Below are 18,502 nucleotides of genomic sequence, written 5' to 3'. Positions count from 1 at the left end.
TTTAATATTCAGTTGTATTAAAATATTAATTATATATCAATTTTATTATTATAATAGGTAGACATTCACATACATACATACATACACACATATATATATATATATATATATATATATATATATATATATATATATATATATATATATATATATATATATATTAGGGCTGCAACTAACGATTAATTTGATAATCGATTTATCTGTCGATTATTGCTTCGATTAATCGATTAATAATCGGATAAAAGAGCAAACTACATTTCTATCCTACCCAGTATTTTATTGGAAAAAAACAGCATACTGGCACCATACTTATTTTGATTATTGTTTCTCAGCTGTTTGTAAATGTTGCAGTTTATAAAAAAAGGTTTATTTAAAAAAAAAAAATTGAAAAAAAAAAAATGAAAAAAAGCCTCAGCACATGCGCATAGCAAATATCCAACGAATCGATGACTAAATTAATCGGCAACTATTTTTATAATCGATTTTAATCGATTTAAAGGCCTACTGAAATAATTTTTTTTTAGTTAAACGGGAATAGCAGATCCATTCTATGTGTCATACTTGATCATTTCGCGATATTGCCATATTTTTGCTGAAAGGATTTAGTAGAGAAAATCGACGATAAAGTTCGCAACTTTTGCTCGCTGATAAAACAAGCCTTGCCTGTACCGGAAGTAGCGTGACGTCACAGGAGCTAGTATTCCTCACAATTTTCCTTTGTTTACAATGGAGCGAGAGAGATTCGGACCGAGAAAGTGACGATTACCCCATTAATTTGAGCGAGGATGAAAGATTCGTAGATGAGGAACGTTACAGTGAAGGACTTGAGAGGCAGTGATGGACATATCTTTTTTCGCTCTGACCGTAACTTAGGTACAAGCTGGCTCATTGGATTCCACACTCTCTCCTTTTTCTATTGTAGATCACGGATTTGTATTTTAAACCCCCTCGGGTACTATATCGTCTTGAAAATGAGAGTCGAGCACGCGAAATGGACATTTAAAGTGACTTTTATCTCCAAGACAATACATCGGTGACACACTTAGCTACTGAGCTAACGTGCTAGCATCGTTCTCAAATGAAGATAGAAACAAAATAAATAAACCCCTGACTGGAAGGATAGACAGAAGATCAACAATACTATTAAACCATGTACATGTAACTACACGGTTAAAAATTCTCAGCCTGGTAAGGCTTAACAATGCTGTTGCTAACGACGCTAAGGCTAATTTAGCAACTTAGCAACCGGACCTCACAGAACTATGATAAAACATTAGTGCTCCACCTACGCCAGCCAGCCCTCATCTTCAATGTTTATTTATATATATATATATATATATATATGTATATATATATATATATATATATATATATATATATATATATATGTATATATATATATATATATATATATATATATATATATATATATATATATATATATATATATATATATATATATATATATATATATATATATATATATACATACATGTATACATACATGTATGTATATATATATATATATATATATATATATATATATATATATATATATATACATACATACATGTATGTATGTATGTATGTATGTATGTATGTATGTATGTATGTATGTATGTATGTATGTATGTATGTATGTATGTATGTATGTATGTATGTATGTATGTATGTATGTATGCGTATATATATGTATATATACACACACACATGTATACATACATACTATGCAAAAGCTTCTTGTGAAAAATGAGTTGGAATTTCACAAGAAAAAGGTCACAATTTCACAAGAGAAACTTAGAATTTGGGCAGTATTATCACAAAAGTCGTCATTTTACTCAACGCAAGTCCAAATTTTGCAAGAAAAACGGAACATTCGTGCAATGTTATGTTAAAAGTTGGAATTTTACAAGAAAAAGCTTCAAATTTGGGCAATTTTATGAAAAGAGTCGCAATTTTACTCGACAAAAGTCACAATTTTATAAGTAAACTTTAAAATGTTGGCACTATTACAATAATAATCAGAATTTTACTTGGCAAAATTATGACAAGTCCTAATTTTACTCCAAAAATGTCACCGTTTTACAAGAACAACAAAGAAATTGGCAACATTGTGATAAAAGTCTGAGTTTTATATGACAAATGTCGCCATTTTGCATTAAAAAGTAATAATTTTACATAAAAAAAAGGTAATAATTTTACGATAAAATATTGCAATATTACAGAAACGGAAAGAATATGTGAAATTGTTCCCAATTTTATAAGAAAAAAGTTGACACATTGTGAGAAAAATACTGCTTTTAGTTATTTTAATTTTTTTTGAATGTTTTGTTTGTAATTGGTTTTTAATCTTCATTATTTACTTCAAGTTATTACAGTATGTCTCTATATACACATTTATTTTTTTTATTTTTTTATAAATTTTGTCCAAAGGGGGCGCATTTCAATTTCTTACACACACTTGGTATTACATATGTTGGCCAGACGGGGAGCACTTCGAATTTTTACACACACTTGTTATTTCATATGTTGACCAGAGGGGAGCACTTTTAAAAGCGACACACAGTCAATTTGAAAAATCCCTCCTTTTTCGGACCACCCTCATTTTGATTTATGTCATCACTTGTTCACACCTCCTCATATGGAAGGAGATACCTCAAGAAGGGTAGAAATACAAGAACACACACACACACACACACACACACACACACACACACACACACACACACACACACACACACACACACACACACACACACACACACACACGGTATGTTAAATTAGGATGCACATTTAGAAGAGGAGGATGTGGGTCACGGAACACAGGAGTGTGAATATGGGTCAGAACACATACCCCCACCATCGTCATTTGGTAGGCAGATGATCACACCCTGCTGGCCCACATTGAGGCTCGCTTCTTTACGGCCGTAACATTAGGTACACCACCGCCTGGAACACGATACAAAAGTACTCATTTGGCCCGAGCTATGTTTTCTTATTCAGTGTACCACGGAGGACTGCCATCTACCTTGTTTTTAATGGCGTTGTTGTCTAGAATTGGCCGTGACGCATGTCAAGACTCTTTGTTAGAAAAGCCCGCAAATTTCCCATGTTTTGACTCAAGCATTAATATTCCACGCTTTGTTCGGTGGTTCTTCTTCATTGAGAGACAACGTCAACAGAACAACATCAGCAAATGCGATACATACAAATATGCTACAAAATAATGCTAGCAAAGAAGCAGTTAGTGAAGTAACACACTACAAATGGAGCAATAAAAATACCAATAGAAATAGCACTATTCATAATGAATATTAACAATAATTACCTCTATTATCAACAACACAATTGTTTCAAATGCAACAAAGGATACATGTAATGACAACTTGAATTTCAAAAGAAAGCAGAACACTGGAGGGTAAGAAAGAGAAACAAACTGTATTAACCTTGTAGATTGTTATAGAACAATAGGTTCAGTGTTATAGTAACAATAGGTTCAGCTTTGCCAGTGTGCCTTCTATCTGTCCAGCCACTTAGGAAAATTTATTTTCGAATGAATTGGGATTCTCATTTGTAATGATTTTCAATTAATCAAGAAAGAATCAAAATAAATACAAAAAATATATATATATATATATATTTTTTCCAATCTATCCTGTCCAGCCTCTTAGACCAATCTTATTGTTGGTGTAGATCAGGGGTCCCCAAACTATGGCCCGCGGGCCGGATACGGCCCCCCAGCGTCCAAAATCCGGCCCGCGGGAAGTCCCAAGTTAAATAAAAAAAAAAAAAAAAAAATTATTATTATTATTTTTTTTTGTATTATTATTTTTTAAATTTGTCCTTACTAATCCATTTTCTACTGTCTCCTAGCCACTCAGGCAAATCATATTGTCTAAAAATGCATTTTACCATCGATAACGTGACATGCAGCAAGTGCGCTCTTTAAGTCAATTAGTATAATTGACTTAATATTATATTATATATTAATATAATATAATATATATGTATATATATATATATATATATATATATATATATATATATATATATATATATATACATACATATACACATACATATACACATATAGACACATATACATATATATATATATATATACACATATAGACACATACACATATATATATATATATATATATATATATATATATATATATATATATATATATATATATATATATATATATATATATATGTATATATATATATATATATATATACATATATACACATATACATATATATATACATATATACAAATATACTGTATATACTGTATATATACATGGACATATACATATATACACATCCACACATTTACATATAATATACATATATATATACACACACACACACATATATATATATATATATATATATATATATATATATATATATATATATATATATATATATATATATATATATATATATATATATATATATATATATATATATATATATATATATATATATATATAGCGCGGCCCCCAGCCAAATTGTTTTACCCCATTGCGGCCCCGGAGTCAAAAAGTTTGGGGACCCCTGGTGTAGATGATCTATATCTGCCATACAGATTTACTTTAGAAAAGAGAATTGTGGGATACTTCTCTTGTTGCCTTATTTGTATTTGATTTTATTAAATGTTTGGGTATAATTTTATCAAACAAAACCAGTTTTATTTTAAGTAATAATAGAAATGTATCACAGCAGTGTGTATATATATATATATATATATATATATATATATATATATATATATATATATTTAATGTAGTTAATAATAGAATGGGCACCCAATGGTATTAAAAAAGTATAGAATTTGAATCGTAAATTGTTTTGAATCAAAAATCGATTCTGAATCGAATCGTTACCACCAAAAATCGAATCGAATCATGCCCGATGATCCACAGCCCTAGTGTTTACAGTAAAACAACATATTCACTAGTTCAAAATAGTGCTGAAGCAAACTAGGTAATTCACCGGTATTACCTCCGCCAGGCGCTTATGTTTGTCGGTTAGTCAGTTCGTCAGTTAGCAACATAACTCAAGAAATTATGGGCGGATTTTCATGCAACTCAGGACATGTCCGAAACAGGATCAGGAACAAGTGATGACATTTTGGGGGTGATCCTGGTCATTTCTACTCCATTACCCTACTTTGCGAGGCTCAACTTGTCGGTCTGTGTACGCCTCCACCCACAGAGACGAAAATAGTGGATGACTTCAACATGAGGGTTTACAACATGAGGGTTTACAATGCTATAGATAGCTGAAAAAGCTATGAGGGGAGTTGGCGTTTCAGAAAATGTCCGAAATGCGATAAGGTACGAGTGATTCGATTTTGAGGGTTATCTGGATCACCGTCTAGATTCATGGTTTTTACAAAGGATTCTTTACAATTGGGAGATCGGGTCTGGCTAATTTCTATGGTTGTCTGTTTAGGCTGAATTTTGTGCGTCAGTTCGGTCATTGTGGAACAACATCTGAGAGGGACAAGCGGTAAAAAATGGATGGATGGATCACCTTGTTAAAACAAGTGGTACAAATAGGGATCGTTAAGATTTTATCGGTACAATACCCTTATCGACATTTCTTATCGATGCCGGGTTTTATCGGTACTCTTATCGGTACTATATGTAATTTGTGAAAATAAAGATGAGGAAAAAATGCATTTTAATCAGCATTTATGTTAGCACGAATTAAACCATAACCGTAAGGCCTTTTTTAAGTCTTAAACAAGTCAAATATGTGTGCTAGGAGGGCGTTTGATAAACTTTTGTTTGGTGTTGCTTCCTTATTTGTCATTATTTCAAACTGATTTTAACGTATAGCAGAGGCAGCTGAAGTGAACGTGACAGCGCGTTATAATTACGTCGGTCAGCTGGAACAAAACATACAGATAGCAGTTTCGGTTTTCAAAGACCGACCTAATTAGGAACCAGTACCAAAAAACTTCCGGTACTCGGTATACATTCCTAATTACAAGAGAGAAACATTCTTAATAAATTGGTAATTACTCCAGTCTCAGATTAGAAGATAAAGACTGTTTCTCTGTGATTGTTTCACGTCAGCGTAAATCTCGCGCTGGACAATCCGTAAATGCTGCTTCTCTTGTCGTGATTGGTCGGATAGACTCCAATATCCCACAGAGCCAACCCAGATTGGTGGTACAGCTCTAAATCCGTCTGTGATTGGTCCGCTAAGAGGTTCATGGGCGCAGGAAATACCCAAGATATCTGTTGACGAGCACATGGGTTGAGTTGGGTAAACAGTCGGCCGGTGCCTCCGAGACCGCCCCGGCGGGAATGAGGGTGTGAGGTGTGATTGTATTTTTCATTAGCAAGTGTGCCGCCTGGTCTGGTTTGTGTCGCGCAAGAAGTCTCACCTGTTTTTCAGCAGTCACAACACCTGAAAAGTCAGGGGTGTCCAAACTTTTTGCCCTGGGGGCCGCATTGGGCTAAAAAAATGTGGTCGAGGGCTGAAAGCCAACTGCATGAAAAGTAACTATATATATATATACTGTATAAATATATATATATATATATATATATATATATATATATATATATATATATATATATATATATATATATATATATATATATATATATATATATGTATATATATATATATATATATGTATATATATATATATATATATATGTATATATATATATATATATATATATATATATATATGTATATATATGTATATATATGTATATATATATATATATATATATATATATATATATATATATATATATATATATGTATATATATGTATATATATATATATATATATATATATATATATATATATGTATGTATGTGTATATATATATATATATATATATATATATATATATATATATATATATATATATATATATATATATATATATATATATATATATATATATATATATACACCGTATTTTCCGCACTATAAGGCGCACCTAAAAACCTCCAATTTTCTCAAAATCTGACAGTGCGCTTTATAATCCGGTGCGCCTTATATATGGACCAACATTAAGCCACAACACGTCTCGCGACTACGGGATGCATAACGTAACCCCAGCCTCTACTGTAGCATCTAATCTTTGCGCCTTATAATGCGCTGCGCCTTATATATGAACAAAGTTTTAAAATAGGCCATTCATTGAAGGTGCGCCTTATAATCCGGTACGCCTTATACAGTATATGGACCAATATTGAGCCACAACAGGTCTCGCAACTACGGGATGCATGACGTAACCCCAGCCTCTACTGTAGCGTCTATTCTATGCGCCTTATAATGCGGTGCGCCTTATATATGAACAAAGTTTTAAAATAGGCCATTCATTGAAGGTGCGCCTTATAATCCGGTGCGCCTTATAGTGCGGAAAATACAGTATATATATATATATATATATATATATATATATATATATATGTATATGTGTGTGTGTGTGTGTGTGTGTGTGTGTGTGTGCATATTATATTAATATAATGGATATATAATTAATAATAACATAATTGCATATTAAGAGTATATGAAAGTTCGACTCCTACCTTGTTTACTTCCGTGACAACCTCCTTAAAGTTTTGTAATCAGTCAGAAATATCAAGCAGCCAAAATGCGCCAAAAATGGATGTGTGGAGATAGTGTTTTGCATTTTTTCCCATCAGGCTTTGTTATGGATTTAAATAGGTGTCATTTAGATTTTTTTTGTGGTGCATAGGCGTTTTTTTTAATAATATGTGGCCATGTCTGTTGGCATTTTGTGTTGGTTCAATTTTTATTTTTTGCACCATGACTAGGGAAGGTTGTTTGCATTGGGTCATATTAGTAATGCTGCACTTATTTGCATAGAAGTACTCATGTTGTCCACAAGTTGGCGACAAATCAGCAGTATCTAAATTGACTTTTAAAATGAGTTAAAATCTCCCTTCTTTATTAAACTCATGACGTCTCGCGGGCCGTAGTTTGGACACCCCTGCTCTAAGATTTCAGATCTCTCTGACTATTTACACTTCTTAATTATTGAATGTGGACAAATATTTAAATTATATCCAAATACGAGAAAGAGCAAGTCAACCTTTGCCAACTGAATATTTGAATTAAAATAAAAACTATTCAGCTTTTTGCCTAGTTTCAAGGATGACATGATTACATATTTAATGTTGTACCCTAAATGCTCCAAATAACGCCCTGATTAAGTTTCATATAGTCAATGAATGTTACTATAATGACACTCAAGTAAAGGTACTTCAACTTCTTACTGATTACAAAGTATTTCTTTGAGTGACGGTTTTCCAACAGTGTGCAATGGGTCAATTTAAATAATGCATGGCTCTGTTAGTTTTTGGCAAATTTTGGGGGGGTAATGCAATGTTTTTTTTTTTATTTATAAAAATCCGTAATTTTTGTAAGTAAACTATTAAGTGTATTCCTAAACATTGCTTAATCTTTTTCAGACAGTATATTGATAGCAATAGATTTTTACGTCTGAAAGCGAAAGTGTGCATCTATTACAAATTACAGTAATTGTGAAAAAGGATATCCAAACTTCTAGGTGTTCACAGCTGTATAGTATAAACAAATGAACAAAACACAAATTACCATATAATGTAGCTAAATACATCAAATACAGGGCTATTCAACTACATAATGAGGAGGGCCGCCGTTTCAAGAGCCCAAGGGCTCAGGGGCCGGGCATCGAAATGTGGATGTTTCAGTTATACTCCTGAGTTTTCTTATTTACAAAGTAAACACATTGGCTTTCACACCGCACTGCCAATAAATTCATTATTCCGCCCTCACTACTTGTTTCCAGTGTGTGCAGATAGTTAACAGCACGAAGAAACAGAAACTCCAGCAGTTTCGTCGAGGATTGATGTTCCTTCTTTGGAATTATTTTTCTTCCTCCGTTTTATTTCTTTTCACTTCTTTCTTTATTTAGGTTTGTATGACTAAAAATATAAACATTGCAAAAGTATAACGTCCATTGTGTATTTTAGATATATAATGTATATTTTGTCTCCTCCAGGCTAGACTACTGCAACACACTTCTTGTCGGGATCCCCAGAATAGTGCTGCTAGGATCCTGATGAGAGTGCGGAAATATGACCATATCACACCAACTCTCAAATCCCTTCACTGGCTTCCTGTTCCACTCAGGATTGAATTCAAAGTCTCCCTACTAACCCACCAGTGCCTCCATGGAAATGCCCCCCTCTACCTCAAAGAACTACTCACCCCCAAATCCTCCACACGACACCTCCGCTCCGGACAGGCTAACCTCCTCCAACCTCCGAGGACAAAGCTACGAACAATGGGAGACCGGGCTTTCTGCTCCGCCGCTCCCAGTCTGTGGAACGCTCTCCCTGACCACCTGAGGGCACCACAGACTGTGGATGCTTTTAAAAAGGCTTAAAAACCCTTCTTTTCCAAAAAGCCTTTTTTTTAAAAATAGATATATGTATACTAGTTTTAGCTATTTGGCTGTTCTAGTTTTTATTTTATTTTTAATTTTTATTATCTTTTTAATTGTATTATTATTTTTATTTTTTAAAATTTTTTTTTTTTTTTTTTTTTTTTAATACACTGTAGCACTTTGAGGTTGTTTGCTCAAAAGTGCTTTTTTACAAATAAAATCTATTATTATTATTATATTTTAAATAAATAAAATAGAATGTTTAGTGTTAATACCTTCATACAATAAACAACATATATTTACGCACACAGAAATGAACCATTCACAGCAAAATTGCACAAATGTAGCTCAAATATATTAAACCTAAGGTGTAGCTTTATCGCCCTCTACTGATCAAATTCAGCGGTACATGTATCAAACGAGCTTTGATCGCCGGAGATAAACAGCCAAAAAACAACACAATCACGAATCCATTCATACTTTGTTGTCCAGTCGCTGTTAAAACTCTAATTTCCCAATTTATTTATATATATTTTTTTTAGGGTGCCATCTTCTTCTACTGACACATTGGCATTTGCTTGGGTGTTGCCCCCTGTGGGGTGGCGGGAGTACTGCACACACTATTTGGAATGGTTTCCTCTAGCCTAATTGAGTGATGTTCGGTGGGCCAAATTAAAAGCTTTGGCGGGCCCGATGTGGCCCTCGGGCCGCCAGTTGAATATACCTTGTTATATATAACATTATATGACGCATTGTTAAAACTAGTGTTGCATAATAAATCACAAATTCATGTTGGTAATTTTTCATAAACTGTTTAAAAACAAGACCACGTTTAGAAGAAAAAGACAAACTGCACTGCAAAAACTGAAATCTAAGTAAGATTAAATATCTCGAATAAGGCTGATATTTGCTTATTTTCTGTCTAATAAGATAATTCTTCTCACTAAGCAGATTTTATGTTAGAGTGTTTTACTTGTTTTAAGGGTTTTGGTCCTAAATGATCTCAGTAAGATATTACAGCTTGTTGCTGAGATTTGATGAGCTATATTGAGTAAAACATGCTTGAAACTAGAATATCAACTGATGCAAAGCTGTGTCATCAACACTCACAAGTATAAAATGACTTTTTTTTAAAGTAATCATTTCTTACTTCAAGCATGAAAAAATAAAAATCATGATGCCGAGCGCATATCATTATGTGAAGATAATGGCACTAGCATTTACTTCATTTAATCAATCAATCAATCAATCAATCAATGTTTATTTATATAGCCCTAAATCACAAGTGTCTCGAAGGGCTGATTTAAGAATATTTTTCAACATATTAAGCAAAAAGGTCAAATTTTTTTTTCTACCAAGAAAAGTGCACTTATTTGTGAGAATATACTTATTTTTAAGGTATTCATTGAGGTTAGCTAATTAGGGTCCGCACAGGACCTTTTCAAAAGGAATCCCAAAGGGAGTCCTTTTGCAATGGGACGAAAGGACCCTATTGAAATTGTAATGTTTTATTATTATTCTTTATTATTATTATTATTATTCCGCACCGTTGCGCACTACTTTGACCCCCTTAACATGCTTCAAAACTCACCAAATTTTTTACACACATCCAAACTCGGGTACAGCACACTTTAGTCTAAAAACCAAACCCCAAAAATCAAATTTAAGCTCTAGCGCCCCCTAGGAAAAAAAACAAACAAACTGCCTATAACTCCCACTAGGAAGGTCGTAGAGACATGAAACAAAAACCTATATGTAGGTCTCCTTTAGACCTACAACTCATAATGACACATTCTCGGGCGAAAATCAACAGGGAGTTGGCAATTTCCCATTTTATACAAAAATGTACTAAAAAAACTGCTTTTTACGTCTTTGACCTCTAATTTGACCCCTTTAAAATACTTCAAAACTCACCAAACTTCTCACACACATCGGGACTGGTGGAAACTGCGATCTAAAAAAAAAACCGAACCCCAAAACTCAAAATTGTGCTCTACATAATTTTTGGAAAAAACAGACAAAAAACTGCTCCTCGGAGGAAAACTCTGACAAAACTGCTTGTAACTTCCGGTAGGAACGTCGTAGAGACATGAAACAAATACCTATATGTAGGTCTTGTTTTACTTGTTTTGGAAAGTCTTGACGAGCCGAATTTTCTCGTTCTATTGGCAGATAATTTTGCTTAGTTCAAATAAAATACCCCTCATTTTTGTATTTTTTTGTTTTTGTTTTTGAACACTGACTTTTTGCAGTGTGAAGAGCAACTTATTTTATACTTTTTTTGAACTATGCCACCATATTGTCTAATTCACTTCGGGGTGAATTTTAATATAATTCGGGCATGACTAGTTTGATTCAAAGTTCTGTTTAGCAAATATCCCAGAATGCAACGGTACACTTAAAATGACTAACACACACATTTGTGGGCTAATCCCCTTGTTTTTTTCCACAACAATAAATATATTATCTGGCGTGTAAACGCTTTTCTATTTATTTTCATGTCATTACGTCAGGTGTCCACCGGTGGCAGTATAACATTTGGTTACAAAAGCACAGGTGTGAGGCGTTAGGAATCAGGTATTAGGTGGGAAGGATCATGTGTTTGTTTGGTTTTTTCCTACGCACTTAAACCTCTGTTGTGTTCCAGCAGCAGTTGTTTATTCCTCTTCCCGACATTTTGTGTTCTTAAATGGGACGTTCCCAACTTCACGTCATCGTCTCGACAATACCATTAAGAGCGACCACACCCAAATGTCTCGGGTGACTACAGGAAGCCAGTCGCTAGGCCAGTAAAAACCTGTCTGATATTTTGACAAAAGGAAACAAGAACCTGGGTTCATTGACGAAAGGACACAAGTCAACATTTGGTGGACGTTATGGACACCTTTTGGAAAACTCTGGAAAGTGGCAGCTTCACGTCCGCCATCCATCCATGTCTTCTAAAGCACGATCAAACGTATACGAGGCACCACTTCCAACAAGACCTCTCCGGTGAGTGCCGCTCCGTAGTTAGCTTCAATTGTTAAGCTTCACCAAGCTGGAAATTATTAACCGTGTAGTTACATGTCCATGGTTTAATAGTATTGTTGATCTTCTGTATATCCTTCCAGTCAGGGATTTTTTAAATTTAGTTTCTATCTACATTTGAGCTTGATGGTATCACGTTAGCTCCGTAGCTAAGTTAGCTTCAATTGTTAAGCTTCGCGAAGCTGGAAATTATTAACCATGTATTTACATGTTCATGGTTTAATAGTCTTGTTGATCTTCTGTCTATCCTTCCAGTCAGGGTTTTTGTAAATGTTGTTTCTATCTGCATTTGAGCCCGATGCTATCACATTAGCTCCGTAGCTAAAGTGCATCAACGATGTATTGTCGTGGAGATAAAAGTCACTGTGAATGTCCATTTCGCGTTCTCGACTCTCATTTTCAAGAGGATATAGTATCCGAGGTGGTTTAAAATACAAATCCGTGATCCACAATAGAAAAAGGAGAAAGTGTGGAATCCAATGAGACCTTGTACTTAAGTTACGGTCAGAGCGAAAAAACATACACCCTGCACTGCCTCTCTAGTCCTTCACTCTAACGTTCCTCATCCACAAATCTTTCATCCTCGCTCAAATTAATGGGGTAATCGTCGCTTTCTCGGTCCGAATCTCTCTCGCTGCATGGTAAACAACGGGGAATTGTGAGGAGCCTTTCAACCTGTGACGTCACGCTACTTCCGGTACAGGCAAGCCTTTTTTTTATCAGCGACCAAAAGTTGCGAACTTTATCGTCGTCGTTCTATACTAAATCCTTTCAGCAAAAATATGGCAATATCGCGAAATGATCAAGTATGACACATAGAATGGATCTGCTATCCCCGTTTAAATAAAAAAAAATCATTTCAGTAGGCCTTTAAGTGTCATTGCTCAAAAAATATTCATGAATTAAAATCAATGTTGTTATGAGTTATTGACCTTTTTAAGGCTCCAATTATTATATAATCTCAAATATTCCACTTAAAAATGTTATTGTGTGAAAATATTGCATATTTTGTATTTTTTCCATAAAAAAACAGGGTTTTCTTTGACAACAAGAGCATTCAACTTAAATCTTTAAAACCGTTATATTGACAGATAGACCTAATGTTGATCTAGAGATTTAAAACTTGAATAAAAATAATAGTACTGAATAATGACACAGTTTTAATATTTTTTTGAACAAAACCCTTTGGGGTCCCCGGGATCAAGCCTGAGTGGAGGCCTAAATGTATATTTTTTATACATATATTGTATTGGTTTTTAAAATAAAAAATACCAAAACGGCCCCCGCTTGCTTTGATTTTTCAGGATCCTCAGTGGAAAAAGTTTGGACACCCCTGTAATAGACGCTTTGATTTTTATTTTTATTTTTATTAAGGATCCCCATTAGCTGGTTGCCACAACAACCCACTAGTCTTTCTGGGGTCCACAAACTCAATACAATTACAAGTAAAAGCATATAATTATAACTAGGGATGTCCGATAATATCGGCAGTCCGATATTATCGGCCAATAAATGCTTAAAAATGTAATATCGAAAATTATCGGTATCGGTTTCAAAATTATCGGTTTCAAAAAGTAAAATGTATGACTTTTTAAAACGCCGCTGTGTACACGGACGTAGGGAGAAGTACAGAGCGCCAATAAACCTTAAAGGCATACTTGGTCAACAGCCATACAGGTCACACTGAGGGTGGACGTATAAACAACTTTAACACCGTTACAAATATGCGCCACACTGTGAACCCACACCAAACAAGAATGACAAACACATTTCGGGAGAACATCCGCACCGTAACACAACAGGACAAATACCCAGAACCCCTTGCAGCACTAACTCTTCCGGGACGCTACAATATACACCCCCCGCTACCACCAAACCCCGCCCACCTCAACCAGTGTCCCAAATTCCAAGCTGCTGTTTTGAGGCATGTTAAAAAAAAAAAAAAAGCACTTTGTGACTTCAATAATAAATATGGCAGTGCCATGTTGGCATTTTTTTTCCATAACTTGAGTTGATTTATTTTGGGAAAACCTTGTTACATTGTTTAATGCATCCAGCGGGGCATCACAACAAAATTAGGCATAATAATGTGTTCATTACACCACTGTATATATCGGTATCGGTTGATATCGGTATCGTTAATTAAGATTAGGATAATATCGGACATCTCTAATTATAACTACACAATACAGAAACAAATAAAAGCATAAACAAGCAAACAATTTACAGTCACAGAATATTAATTACCATATAAATATAACTACACAATACAAAACCAAACAAAAATCATCAACAAGCAAACTAAGATAAAATATTACTTTCCTTTTAAAAAGCTGTTTACTTTCAATGCCGGCTTTGGATCACCTTGGATGCGCTTGCGTGAAACGCGACTAATCAATTTTGTGGTTGCCCGTCACTTTTTCATACTTGAAGTGTTTGTGGAACTTTAGAATGGCTGTGCCGCACGTAAAGGCTGTTAAAACACAGACACGGAAGCGACTTCTCTTAAAGCAGGCCTGGGCAAATGAAGGCCCGGGGGCCACATGTTGAGCTTTTCAATCTGGCCCGCCGGACATTCCCAAATAATTTTTTTAGATCTTTAAGATTGAAATTGTAGTTGCCATTATGATGTGCACTCATGTTTTCTAATGACCGGAAGTCTTGAACTATACAAAGTGTTTCAATGGTTGGAATCTGCGCTTATGGGTGATATACTAGTTACTAGAGTTGTCCGATATCGGCCGATAAATGCTTTAAAATGTAATATCGGAAATTATCGGTATCGTTTTTTTTATTATCGGTATCGTTTTTTTTTTTTTTTTAAAATTAAATCAACATAAAAAACACAAGATACACTTACAATTAGTGCACCAACCCAAAAAACCTCCCTCCCCCATTTACACTCATTCACACAAAAGGGTTGTTTCTTTCTGTTATTAATATTTCTGGTTCCTACATTATATATCAATATATATCAATACAGTCTGCAAGGGATACAGTCCGTAAGCACACATGATTGTGCGTGCTGCTGCTCCACTAATAGTACTAACCTTAACAGTTAATTTTACTCATTTTCATTAATTACTAGTTTCTATGTAACTGTTATTATATTGTTTTACTTTCTTTTTTATTTAAGAAAATGTTTTGAATTTATTTATCTTTTATTTATTTTATTTTTTTTTAAAGGACCTTATCTTCACCATACCTGGTTGTCCAAATTAGGCATAATAATGTGTTAATTCCACGACTTTATACACTACTGTTCAAAAGTTTGGGGTCACCCAAACAATTTTGTGGAATAGTCTTCATTTCTAAGAACAAGAATAGACTGTCGAGTGTCAGATGAATGTTCTCTTTTTCTGGCCATTTTGAGCGTTTAATTGACCCCACAAATGTGATGCTCCAGAAACTCAATCTGCTCAAAAGGTCAGTTTTGTAGCTTCTGTAACGAGCTAAACTGTTTTCAGATGTGTGAACATGATTGCACAAGGGTTTTCTAATCATCAATTAGCCTTCTGAGCCAATGAGCAAACACATTGTACCATTAGAACACTGGAGTGATAGTTGCTGGAAATAGGCCTCTATACACCTTTGTAGATATTGCACCAAAAACCAGACATTTGCAGCTAGAATAGTCATTTACCACATTAGCAATGTATAGAGTGTATTTCTTTAAAGTTAAGACTAGTTTAAAGTTATCTTCATTGAAAAGTACAGTGCTTTTCCTTCAAAAATAAGGACATTTCAATGTGACCCCAAACTTTTGAACGGTAGTGTATATGTATCGATTGATATCGGTATCGGTTGATATCGGTATCGGTAATTAAAAGTTGGACAATATTGGAATATCGGATATCGGCAAAAAGCCATTATCGGACATCCCTACTAGTTGCTATGGTAATCTAATTAGTTACCATGGTCATCTAATTAGTTACTATGGTAATCTACGTCAGTGGAATTTAAAAAAAAATAATAAAAAAAGAAATTTAAAAAAATTATTTGTATTTTTTTAAATTAAATCATTCTGTTATTAATATTTCTGGTTCCTACATTATATATCAATATAGATCAATACAGTTTGCAGGGATACAGTCCGTAAGCACATATGATTGTATTTTTTATGACAAAAAAAAAACAAAAACAAAAAAAACATCCCCCCACCCCGGTCCGCGGGACACATTTTCGAGCGTCCGCAGTTACAAAAAGGTCGGGGACCACTGATCTACGTCACAGCAGCTCAGACGAGGCACCAAGCAGTGTGGGCGGGAAGCGTTTCCAAAGACGCGGAAGGAGATTTTCACAACAAAATTCTAAAGCTTAGTGATGTATAGAATAGAATAGAAAGTACTTTATTGATCCCTGGGGGAAATTCAGCAAATATCAGCTTGTAAGTGGGTTTATTTTGTACCCTTCGCGTTCATATTTCACTGTTTGTTGCGTTTCACTTGATTGTAAAATATGTCGATCGAAAGGGGGTGTGACGTTCATATTTTGTCAATATTCAGTGTTTTATCGCTCATAGAAAAATTTAAAAATTCCATTACGTTTTTTTTAAGGCGGTCTGTCATAACGTTTTTAAGCATTCCATCAGACATTATTGTGAGGTTTTGTATTAGTGTTCCTAAAAATAGATATACCGGCCCCCAGACACATTTTTTTTTCTCTAAATGTGGCCCCCGAGTCAAAATAATTGCCCAGGCCTGTCTTAAAGCGACAGTGCACCTGTTAAAATGAATGAAACGCATTGTGTTCATGCTGCTCGAGATGTCTCAGAGTGTGCGTAACATGTGTGTTAAAATGGCGGCCACCTAAAATAGCAGTGCATTTGGGTACCTTTTTCAAATAGTTTGTACTTTCTGAATGAAGACGAAAACTTGTTACAGCAAATTTCCCTTTCATGACATAAGGCAGGGGAGTGCTCTTTTACACTTCATTTTTTCTGAACACCGTCTTGTTTTTAACTTGAGTAATTTTAGCATTTTAACTTTTTTAATTTTGCAGCCGAACACCTCTAATTCATATAACATGGTACATGACGCATGCCTTTAGCATGTTAGCATTAGCATGCTAATAACCGGCTTCTTGATGCATTGGGGCCGAGACGCAGTTGTTGGGAGTTGGAGCGAGCGGACACACAGGCTGGCAAAAACCAAAACGGACTGAAAAGTCGCCGAGCGGAGTGATGACGTGGTGTGCTCACACGGACTAAAAGTTGCAGAGCAGAGTGCTGACCAGGGGCCGTACTTATCAAGCTTCTTAGAGTGCCATTTTACACTTAAGTCCTGAGAATTTGCGAAATTTAGTCCTACTCTCAAACTTAAGAATAAAAGCTTTTTATCAACGTTCTTAAGTCTAAGAATCACTCCTACTCTCCACGATATTTAAGAGACCTTCAGAGGTGTCTTAAGTGGTTAGGAGTTGCCAGCAGGGGGTGGCACTGAGGCGAGAGAGACGTGCGCGAACATTCAGGGAGCGGAACGATGTTCTGGATTTGTTTGATGACGAGCAGCTGATCAAACGGTATCGTTTAGACAGAGCGGGTAATATTTTTGTCACAGATTTAATACTTTTCAATTCCATGTTGATTTCTGCATGTGGCTGCAGTGGGCTAGTATATATAGAGCCACCCACACCAGTTTCAAATTAGTTGCCTAATTAATGAATTGGAAAGAAAATGTTATGACAGTAGCGTATGTGTGTGGCCGTGAGGTGAGTGACGTCAGTGAGTGTGTGGGCGATAGAAGAGAGGGAGCGGTAGCGTGAGTGCCGGCGGGGACTAGTTTGTTTTGTATTATTTTGTAGTTTATTGTCAAAATATACACTCCCATTGTCCACTTAAATATTTCCAAGATATTTCTTTATTCTTAGACAACGAATTCCCTTTCGTGATTGGTCATTTCTATGGACACAGAAATGACGTCACCTAAAATTCCATTTACGGCACATAGTAATGTCGTAATTCAGCTCTGAGTGTGACACTTAAGATTCAGTCCTACACTTCGCTGAAAGTGTGAGTAAGACGCTTGATA

The sequence above is a fragment of the Entelurus aequoreus genome, linkage group LG09 (genome assembly GCF_033978785.1).
Source record: "Entelurus aequoreus isolate RoL-2023_Sb linkage group LG09, RoL_Eaeq_v1.1, whole genome shotgun sequence".
Classification (NCBI taxonomy): domain Eukaryota; kingdom Metazoa; phylum Chordata; class Actinopteri; order Syngnathiformes; family Syngnathidae; genus Entelurus; species Entelurus aequoreus.
The sequence above is the reverse complement of the archived record's forward strand: the minus strand, read 5'-3'. Positions refer to the sequence as shown.